Here is an 11,872-nt window from a genome sequence, read left to right on the forward strand (position 1 = left end):
ATAAACATAAATATATATTTATATTGTACAAATTATGTATATATAAATATATATTACAATCTATTAGACTTGTTCACAAAGTATGTACTAACAAATTTAAAAATTACATAATTTAAAAATTAATACACTACAACTTACACAAAATATGCACTAACAAATTTAGAAACTACATAATTTTTAAATTATAGTCATATTTATAAAATTTACAATTTACAATTTGAGTCTAAAAATATATTTTTAATCACTTTTAGGCTTAGGAATAATTTTTAAACTTAATGGAATGTAGTCTATTTTTTAAGTAGACATGAAATAAGGTGGATTGGAAATCCACCCCGCAACTCGCCCCCAGGATGTGGGGGCAGGGGACAGGGGTGAAAACCCCATCCCCCACCTCATGCGGGGCGGGGGGGCAAGGTGGGGGCTACCCCGCACTGTATGATGCAGGTAACACCCCTACCTTAAAGTCTAGGAAAGTAAAATTAAAGAATAATATATGCATGTGTATATATAAAAACATATATAATAAATATGTTTTTCAATTTTCTAAACAAATTGGACCGTCTAATCTTGGAGAGATATACGCATATGTCGGATGTGTCTTACATGATCTTTTAACATTTTTTTTTAAATTTTTTTTAATATTAATATATATAAATCCAACATTAACATTTAATATCGTATCAAACAATTCAATTAGAATTGAGTGTCAGATAGAGTACAATTGAAAAGGAAGAATATAAGTTTATTATTACAGATCACAGTAGAGAATAACAATGCAGTGCCTCTACGGTTTTATTCTATAATGCATGTCTGTTGTTTGTGTGTTGCTTTGATTATTTGCGACTAAAGGCATAGCAGAGTTATATAGTCTAATATGCCCCATCAAGTCCAGTGGTGTATCTACAACATTGAGAGTCAATCTAAACTGAAGGAACTTGTTAGCTACAATAGGCTTTGTAAGCACATCAGCAATTTGATCTTTAGAATTGGTAAAGGAGACTCTAAAAGTGTTGGCAGCCACTCTATCTCAAACAAAGTGATAGTCGATATCCATGTGCTTTGTTCTTGAATGATACACTGGATTGACCGAGAGATATATATCTCCAAAGTTGTCACACCACAAGATTGGAGCTTGAGATAATGAGATGCCAAGTTCACGGATGACAGTTTGCAACCAAATAAGTCCAGCAGTAAAGGAAGCAATGGATTTGTATTATGTTTCGATGGATGATCTAGCCACAGTTTGTTGTTTCTTGGAGCTCTATGAGATGAGGTGTTTTCCCAAAAATATGCAAAATCCACTTGTTGATCTACGGTCGTCTAGACTCCCACCCTAATATGCATCAGAGTAAGCTTGGAGAGTAAGGCTAGACTTTGATGCAAAAAACAAGCCATGATTGATGGAGGCTTTTAAATATCGTATAATACATTTGATTGCTCTAGTGAAGAAGTTTTGGTAGTGCATGAATTGGCAGACCTTATTTACTGTAAAAGAGATGACAAGTCTGGTTATAGATAGGTATTGTAAACCACCCACAAGGTTGTGATACAAAGTGACATCCTCAAAGTCAGGAGAATCATGATTGGATAGTTTTAGAGAGGCTGCCATGAGGGAGGACATAGGTTTTGCTTCAAGCAAGCAAGTTGTTGATGTACTTTCGCTATGATAGTAGAATGTCATCATTGGTATAGTCTACTTCGATGCCAAGAAAGAATGAAAGCTAGCCAAGGTCTTTTACAAGCAATTCCTAAATCAGGTATTAAAGTTGTAATGATAGACTTTATGTAGATGAAGTGATGACTATGCCATCCACATAAACCAGTAGATAAATTTGAATTTCATTGTAAGTGAGAATGAAAAGTAATGGATCAACTCTAGATGCAAGAAAATCATAGTCAAGTAACCAGGAACTTAGCTGGGCGAACCATGCTCTTGGAGTTTGCTTGAAGCCGTATATGGCTTTGTGGAGCTTACACACATGACTGGGCCGAGTAGAGTCAACAAAGCCATGAGAATGCTACATGTAAACATCATCCTTTAGTAAACCATACAAAAAAGCATTTTGTATGTCAGTTTGGCACAAAGGCCACCCTCGAGACATTGCAATGGAAAAGACTAAGCAGATTGTAGAGGGCTTAACCACCAGGTTGAAGGTATCATGAAAATCAATGCCGAGCTATTGATGAAAACTTTTGGCAACTAGACGTGCCTTCCTTCTTTCAAAAGACCCATTGACATGAGTTTTGGTGCGAAAAACTCATCCACAATCGAGAACATTGGAGTGAGGAACAGGGGCACAGGAGTCCAAGTATGATTTTGGATGAGTGCATCATACACTTGAGCCATGGCATCATTCCGTTATGAGAACTTAACAGCTTCTGAAAAACTTGAAAGATCATCTAGGACATTTGCAGAGACGGTGAGACAATGTCGAGCGGGATACGGTGTGGTTCCATTAGTAAACCGTCGGGGACGAGGGGAATTCATTTGAGCCAGAGTGATTATAGGGGATCGCGGTGGAACAAGAATGGTAGAAGAAGAATTGGGAATCGAATGAATTGAAGATTCGAAATTAGTAGGAGCAAAGGGTCGAGAGGAAGGAGATGAAGATATTTGTGGGGTAGGTGAGATCTATGATAAAAGGACTGGGCCCGGGCCGAGTAGTGACGGGATTGAGACTTGAGTGGATGGATCTGGATGAGGGCCCAAAATGTAAGGGTGTAAAAGAGGTAACAAGGCCTTATCTGGAACAAATTGAAAGAAAGGTTAGTAGGCCACATCTTTGAAAAATGAAAAGAAGTCTCATTGAAAAGGACATCACGAGAAATATACAACCTGTTGGTTTTAAGACCCAAGCATTTATATCCTTTACGAGCTGGGCTGTAAGCAAGAGGTGGATCGAAAATTTAATTTATGGAAAGTATATGATCTTAAGTTGGGCCAACACCGAATACTTTTAAAAATTTATAATCAGGATCAAATTTGTATACCAATGAGTAAGGAGATTTGTTTTTTAGTACAAGATAGGGGAGTAGATTGATTAAATAAACGATCGTTTCAAAGGCCTCGGCCTAGTAAGTGAAAGGAAGAGATGGGCCAAAAGGGCAAGTCCGGTTTCAACTATATGGCGATGCTTTCTTTCTACGAGCTCATTTTGTTGATGTGTGTGTGGGCATAAAAAATGATGAGTTATACCAAGTTGTTTACACATAGTGGTGAGAGATTTAAACTCGCCACCTCCATCCATTTAAAGAGTAATTAACTTGGTATTAAACAATCGTTCAATAAACGGTAAAAAAGATGAGAAAATTTGAAGTACATCAGATTTTAATTTAAGGGAAAAGAGCCATGTGAAACGAGTATAATAGTCAACAAATGAAATATAATATTTATAACCATTACGAGAGACATAATGGACTGGACCCCAAAGATCAGCACACAATAATTCTAGAGGTCAAGCGTAATGGGCCTGACTTGCATGAATGGGAAGTTGATGACATTTTGCAAGGGGACATTCAGGGTATTGAAAAATAGATTATGTGTGAGAAAGGGGCAAGCACTTGGTGTACAATACACGAGAGACTATAGCTAAGGAGGGATGCCCAAGCCGTCAATGCCATTGATCAAGGGAAGTTCTCTCACCAACATGAGCTGATGGAGACGGGGAAGGCATCTTAGAAGGAAAAATGTAGAGGCCATCACGGATGGGACCGGTGAGGAGGAGTATTCCCGTCTGCTTGTCTTTCACAAAAAAGTGAGTGGAATGAAACTCCAAATAGTAAGCATTATCAATACAAAATTTAAGAACAGAAATAAGATTTTTAGTGATGAAGGGAACATAAAATAAGTTGCGAAGAATGAAGGAGGAAGAATTGCAGGGAAGAGAAGAGTCACTAAAGGTTTGGATGGGAAGCCCTGTGCCATCACTCACTCGAATTGTCTCACCACTTGTATACGCCTCGGAGGATAAATTCAAGTTAGATAAATCATTAGTAATGTAATGAGTTGCTGTGGAATCGGGATACCAAGCCGAATCTGGAAGTGAACTTTGTGCAATATAATTTGCAGAGAAGGTCCTTGGGGCTTCAAGTTGGTAGGAGTGGTTGAATCTATGTCGGCATTGGAGGGCAACATGCCCAACTTTGTTGCATACTTGACAAGTGGGGCACTGTGCATTATATTGTTGTGATGGATTGTTTGAAGAAGGTGAGTGTCTGCCACGTCCATTGTAAGGATAACGGCCTCTGCTACGACCTTATCGTCCACTTCGAGTGAAAGTGCAACCATGTTGGTCTTTGCTTGCTGAACTAAAGTTTGTAGGGGGCTTAAAAGAAGAGATTATAGTTCTACTATTGTGAGAAATTATATTTTCATGAATAAGGAGAAGTTGGTAAAGTTCATGCGAGGAGAGAGGTTCAACCCTTGTAGTGACAGAAGTTACAAAGGACTCGTATGAGGGTCCTAGGCCATTCAGTAGATAAGTAATAAGTTCTTTATTAGATAAAGGGTTACCAGTGGCGGTGAGTGAATCAGCAAGTAAGTGTGCATTCCCAAAGTAATCTGAGATTGTTTGATCTCCTTGTGTGCGATTTGTGAGTTGAAAACAAACTTGAAACTTTTTGGCTTGGGAATGGGAGGAAAACATAGAGGAAAGTGAAGTCCATAGTTCTTGAGTTATAGTAGAGGAGAGTACATGTCCTAAGATGGATTTTGAAAGGGAGGAGAAGAGAATACTCAAGAGAAGTTGGTCGGTACGTCGCCAAGAGAGGAAGGTTGGATTGGTTTTTGAGATAGCATTAGAACCATCAAGAAGAAATTCGGAAGGGCAAGAAGATGAGCCATCAACGAAAGGAAAAGAGATCATGACCACGCAGGTACGTAGATGTTTACACCTTCCAAAGAAGGTAATTTTCAATAGACAGCTTTGTGGTGACAACATGTGAGAAGGATGAGGTAATGGAGGAGAGTGGAGGAGGAGGGGCAGAAGATGGTGCAGCAATGGATCAGAGTGACTGTTAGTTGATCAGCTATGAAACCATGTCAAACAGAGTACAATTGAAAAGGAATTCTTCTCATTGTATTTCATTGTAGTGCAGTATGTATATATACACCGTGGAAAGAATAAAAGAGAATATAAGTTTATTACAAATCACAGTAGAGAATAACGGTGCAGTGCCTCGGCAGTTTTATTCTAGAATGCATGTCTGCGCGCTATTTGTGTGTTGCTCTGCTTATGAGTGACTAAAGGTATAGCAGAGTTATGGTTGAGAATATCTATACATGATTCTTGTAACTCATCATTTGTGATGCGACCAACTTATAGTAATTGTCGCCTGTGATGGCAAGTTGGTAAACAAAGGCGGTGGCAATTGGACTTACGGTTGGCTGTCTGTATTAAGCCTTAAGCCACCTTAATTATCCGAACGAACGAGGAATTTGCAAGTATCAACATGACTACTTTCTGAAGTTTGCTGTCCATTTATAATTGTGGATAAAGCAAAGCCAATGAACTAAAAGAAAAAAGGTCTCTGATTTTTTTTTTTTTTTTCTTAAAAGGTCATTTTCGGGTAGTTTTGGGGAAGAAAAAGAAGGTGATTCACGTAACACCGTCGTGTCACATCTTCTACAGTTTCCCAACTCCCTCCCCCCATAAAAAACCGCCAAACTTGACCCTCACACCGCCCATGCCCACTACTCAACACAACTGCCTCTCTTTATTATCAACTACAAACACCAACTTGCTTCTCTGATCTCTCAGATTCTTTTTCTGCTTAATTAATTTGATCATCGTCACTCTCTTTTCGTTCCTGGTCATCATGGCTTCCAAGCAAGCAAAGACACGGCCTCATGTAGTACTCATGGCATCAATATCTCATGCAGCGGATGCAGCCTCCTGGTACTGTGCCTTTGTTCTGGTAGCGCTTATATTGCTAAGCACTTTTAGGGACACCACTCACGTGTTCGAGGCTGTGAAGGGCACCCAGCTCTTGGAACGACCCTGCGACGAAATTTACGTGGTCGGAGAGGGCGAAACGCTTCACACCATCAGTGATAAGTGCGGTGACCCCTTTATAGTTGAGCAGAACCCTCATATTCATGACCCAGATGATGTCTTCCCCGGACTTGTTATTAGAATTACTCCTTCGAAGCCTAGGAAGTTTTTAAGGTAGTTAATTTGGTTTTACTTGTTTTCTTGTAATTAGTACGTACTTTTTTATGTGTGATTCTGCAGTTTTCTTCCCAAGCTAGAGGTTAGAAAGAAAGTCCCCCCTCCTCCTCCTGATCCTCCTCCACCACTTGTCTCTCTCTTCTTATAGTTCAAACAGAAACTAGAGATTCTGATCGATCATCAGAGGTTTCATGTACTGCAAACTTGCAGATGGATAAAATATGAGGAGTTATTATATATGGGATATTAAGCTTGTTAACTACTTTCTGTGTTTCTATTTCCACGTATATCAGCATCATGTATATGTGTGAATTCGAATTCCAGTGAGTTCTAAGCTGAGAAGGAAATTTGAATTGACAGTCATCATGTTTTTTTTTTTTTTTTCTCAAAATAGTTTACGACATCTAAGTACCGTACCGCTCGATAGATGGTGCTGCCGAACCTTAAGAAGGCTGTCCTTAATTCGTAAATTAAATTAGTCCCTTATTTTATAAGCTCCTGTGATCCTGTAATATGATCATTAATCGAGCTAGCATCAGACGGCCTTCTGATCATGATCAAAGAGAAGTATGTACTTCGCTGTCTGGGATGTTCTAATTTGTCTCTTTTTCTTTTACTTTTTTTGGTCCAAAAGTACATTTGATTATATGATGATTATATGGTTTTTGTTTTTTGTTTTTGTTTTTGTTTCTTTTTAAAGAAAGAGCTTGATATTTCATAATTTTATTAATAGAACCATTGATCATGGCGAACGAATACAATTGATGATCTGATCATAGCTTCTAATTAATTATTATAAGTACATGAGATATTTTGATGATTTGGTTGTCCATCGCGATCTAATCTTTCTTGAAATTATAATAATCAATTGTATAATTGAGGTTTTCCGGCAACATTAATTATCTAAGATCTTTATAATGTCGATCAATATTCGACACATCTCTTACTAATTATATATAATTCAATCTTTAGAGGAACCCTGCATGCATGCCATTACCTAATTAATTTCTATATGTCGAGCAAATTTAAGATTCAACAGCTCGATTTGAAACTCTGATGCTAGCAGCTACCTAGATAGATCAGATCAGCCATGCATGTAATTTGCATGAATAAGCCTTGTTTGTTTTTTATTTTATAGATGAGATGAGATGAATTGAGATTAAAGTTAAAAGTTGAATAAAATATTATTATAATATATTTTTTTAATATTATTTTAGTTTTAAAATCTAAAAAAATTAAATTGTTTATTTTATTTTGTGTAAGAATTTAAAAAAATTATAATAATTAAATAAAATGAGTTGAAAAAATTTGTGAAAATAAACAAGACCTAACGGTCTGTCATGATGATTAGGTACGTTTGGATCATCAACCTATCTCAACTCATCATTATAATTTTTTTAAATTTTATATTAATAATAATATTAAAAAATAATACTTTATCATCTCAACTCAACACAACTCAATATCCAAACGCAGCCGTCGGACAATTTCGTAGTAGTGGAGGAAAAAAAAAAGGACCCGAGTAGTAGTGCATGCACTAGCTAGTGAGTGAGTTCATCTCATGATCACACCACTTTAATTACGTAATGATTAACTTCCGACTACTTAAGCAAGCGACTAATTTCTCATTTGACTCATCGATCTGTCTGATCCTCCACCGGCACTAACACGTCCCAGCTACCTCTAATCAGTGCTGGGTACCGAAATTAGTCCACATCGATCCCGACCCTACCACAAAATGGTAGTTATTTGAAGCTGGTCTCTCCGCATCACACAATATAATTTCATTTCATTTATAAAATTTAAATTTCATTTACGTGAATGATGGATGTGTGGTTTATTATTAACTCATTTTTATAATAAGATGTTGTCTCTAATTGCAATGGCGAAAGCAATCTTCCCAACAGTTTCAGTCTGATCATGAGTATGAGATCATGTAATTGCATCGTGGCTCTTAAGCAATCAAAAGTACTACACCGCTATTATTGTTGCTTCTGCTTTGAAATTTGTACCGTCAACGAAGTCATAACTACTAATCTATCTTGCAGTTGCAGCCTGCTCGATTAATCTCTATTTTTCACGTTATATTTTCGTGTTTTTTTTTTCTTTGGTAAGATGTCAATGTTTACGTTTTGATTAATAAAATACATCGATTTCTTATCTTATTTTTATTTTATTATATAAGATTTGATATATTTATTATTATTAAATAATAAAAAATTATCAAATAAATAATCATCAAATGATAATAAATATACCATAATTTATATAATAAGATAAAAATAAAATAATAATATAACGTATAGAATTTAACTTAATTTTTCTAACTTTTAACCAAGCTCAATTTGACGTGATTATCCGAAGAATTTCATGTGATGTGAGAACGACTTGCGTTTTTGCTTCTTATGGGGGTGTGCACGCAGTATGATTGGAAACCCCTGACATGGGGATTCGATCCAGATATCATGTGATATACTGAATTATATTCACATTGTCGTTTTCCAAATGATATTTGCTGTACATAATATCAAATCCCTTATTGAACGATGAATATAATATAAATAATTAAATTTATTATATATTTTTTTAATTTTAGATAAGTAATGATTTCATATTATATCACGATAGAAATGATCTTAAATTTATTCTGATTCTTCATTTTATTCTATTTAATTATATAAACTAAAAAAATGTTAAAAATATAATACAAATAATTAAATTTATCTTCTGCTCAACTTACACTTTTAAATAAGGGTGCTACCTGCACACTACAACACTATGTAGCCCCCTAACTGCCCCACCCTGCATGATGGGGGGGTTCTCACCCCCAAACCCCGCCCCCGCATCTCACTCACTTCAATAATTGATTACAATTCATTAGGCTAACAAATTATTTATAGGTCTAAAAGTGATCAAAAATAAATTTTTTGATCCAAATTATAAATTTAAATTTATAAATATGATTATAATTTAAAAATTATGTAGTTTTAAAATTTTTTAGTACATACTTTATGTAAATCTCTGTCAAGGCAATACAAGAATCTCACATTGCTCAAATATGAGATTTGTATTGTCAAGACAATTTATAAAAGAGACACCATACTACACTACAACAAACAATAAATATTAAGTAAAAATTCTACATAATACATATTACTATTTAAAAATAATAAATATGGGCCTTTGGATATGGATATGGGTCTAGCATAGCCCACTTACGACCTCACCTACTGGCACATCCTCGAATTGACTTGAGGCGGTTGGATCACAATGCCTTCAGACTTGATGAGGTTTCATGCCAGTTCATGGATGCTTTTCGGCAAAGTACTATGCATGACGCATTCTTGTCCACGCCTTCACCTTCAAAGCCTCCAGCAGCTCCACCTTCACGAAGAATTTTTTCTTTCTTTTATTTTCTTTTTTTCAAACAATACTTTGGATGATTGTAGTGATAACCCTCTGTTTGTGCTTTCCTCTTCTCAAGTTTATAGAAAAACTTGCAACCCTTCACCATTTTCAATCTTGTTTCTTCCAGTTTAGACAGCAATGGCTCAATGTGGTTCTTCTCGTGTTCCCCGTCGAGCTTCTACCAAAGCCCCACCAATGGTTTCCTCCAACTCTGCTCTTGAATCCTTTGATGGTCAAACTCTACATTTCTTTGAGGGGTTCACGTGACGCTCTACACTTATTACTTGGGACTTGACAAGGTTGAAGACTTCGTATCACATCCCTAATGCCGTGGTTCTCACTCTTCCTTTCGAGGGCACCATTGACGATGAAGATTTTTTAGAGAGAGTTGCACTTCCAGTTTTAAAATAAGTGATAGTCTCACGGTACATTTATAAACTTATCAAATACATTTGTGACCTCATTTGGCCAAAGATAATGGCTAATGTGATGATCCAAATTCAATAGGCCCGTTTGGCTAATGAGATGAGGTGTAATGGTTTTATATGAAAGTTGAAAGTTTAATAAAATATTATTAAAATATTATTTTTTAATATTAATATTATTTTAAAATTTTAAAAAAATTAAATTATTTATTATATTTTATATAAAAATTTAAAAAATTTATAATATTGAAATAAAATAAATTCGTTTTTATATTCAAATGGGATCTAATCACCAGCCCGATGTGTCTTATTTTACACTTTTTTTATCAGATTTTGGGTCATGGGACCTACATTGGGAATTGATTGAGTACACACGTCATCTGGTCGAAGTTTTAACGTTAGGATAAATAACTCACACCGAGCCATGCTAGACTGAGCACTTATGCATGTGAAAAAACTTGATTAGGTTGGTTCATAGATTCACTAATCAATTATTAAATATAGTTTTACTACCTCAATTATTTATCTAATTAAGCACCACATCAACCCTGCCTAGAAATATCGAAGGAAAATAATAAACTGTCACTTATTTTATAAGTAAATCATGTAAAATTAAAATTATTTAAAAAAAAATTATAGGCATACAATATCTTCATTTTAAAATATAATTATATAAAAAGTTGTAAAAGGAATTCTATAAATAATAAAATGGCACAGTTATATTTATAAATGAGTTATAAAATAAGTATAAGAAAATTATAAAGTATAAACCAACTTATTGATGCATGAAAAATCGCACAACAGGTTAGAATGGGAAAAATAGTCATTCCCGGCCCGCTATGAGGATTCGGGCCTCGATCAGTATTGTTTGAAGCCTCGACAGTGATCTGGTGAGACTATACGATGTCGGTGTGTACATTCATAACGGTGAATAGAAAACAAGTGCATAGAAAATAAAGAAAAATGAACACACATATTTACGTGGTTCGACATGTTGGTTACGTCCACGAGCATTTGAGAAAAAAATTTACTATAATATACTTGTTTACAGTCTCTCATAGACTCTCATTTATTACTGTACAATGGGAGTATAAGATCTACTTACTGGATAATATGTTCTCTCTAGAGCTCTCCCTCCAGTGATTGAAGAAGAAAAAGTTCATTTAAGTCGTTTGGACATTTCCTTTTATTTGATCAACTTCCGCGTGCGCCTCAATAGTGATGAAGGATGTATGTTTTGCTTGTCTGACCCCTCTCTCTTTCCTCCCCATTGCCTCCTGAGTCCTGACACCCCTTGTCTCCTGAGACCCCCGCTGCCTTACCTCCCTACTTCCCTTCTTGTCCCTTAGCAGTGGCATAGTGGGTTGAGCTTGATTTTGGGCCTAGATATTTTATCCCCTTACACAACTCATCTTACTTACATATAGCTGATTAGATTCGTTAATTTGGTTTTGATTAATATGGCCTCAAAACCAAATTAACGTGATTTACCTTCAAGGACTTGAGTGGACGCAAACGTGATTAGTGTCCAACTACCGGAGCATGAACCATGTTAGTTAACTTCAACTTCAAGGACAGCGGCAAAAACAGAAAGCTAGGTACGTAAATGGCTACAGATTTACCATAGAAGCAGGAACCGCCGTCCGGAACTTACTGGATCAAGATTCGCAGAAAAAGAAGCTCGATCGGTACTTTTTCCAGAAGCTTTGCAGCAGAATTATTCCTCGAACATGTGTTAAAAAAGCTTATTTTTATGGTAACTGCTTCAGGCAGTACCGTTATACATTTCTCTCTTTCTCTAACTTGAGTGTATTACGTTTCATTTTCTATAAATTAAATATAAAAAACAAAAATAGACTAACACCCAAC

The sequence above is a fragment of the Juglans regia genome, chromosome 12 (assembly GCF_001411555.2).
Source record: "Juglans regia cultivar Chandler chromosome 12, Walnut 2.0, whole genome shotgun sequence".
NCBI classification, from domain to species: domain Eukaryota; kingdom Viridiplantae; phylum Streptophyta; class Magnoliopsida; order Fagales; family Juglandaceae; genus Juglans; species Juglans regia.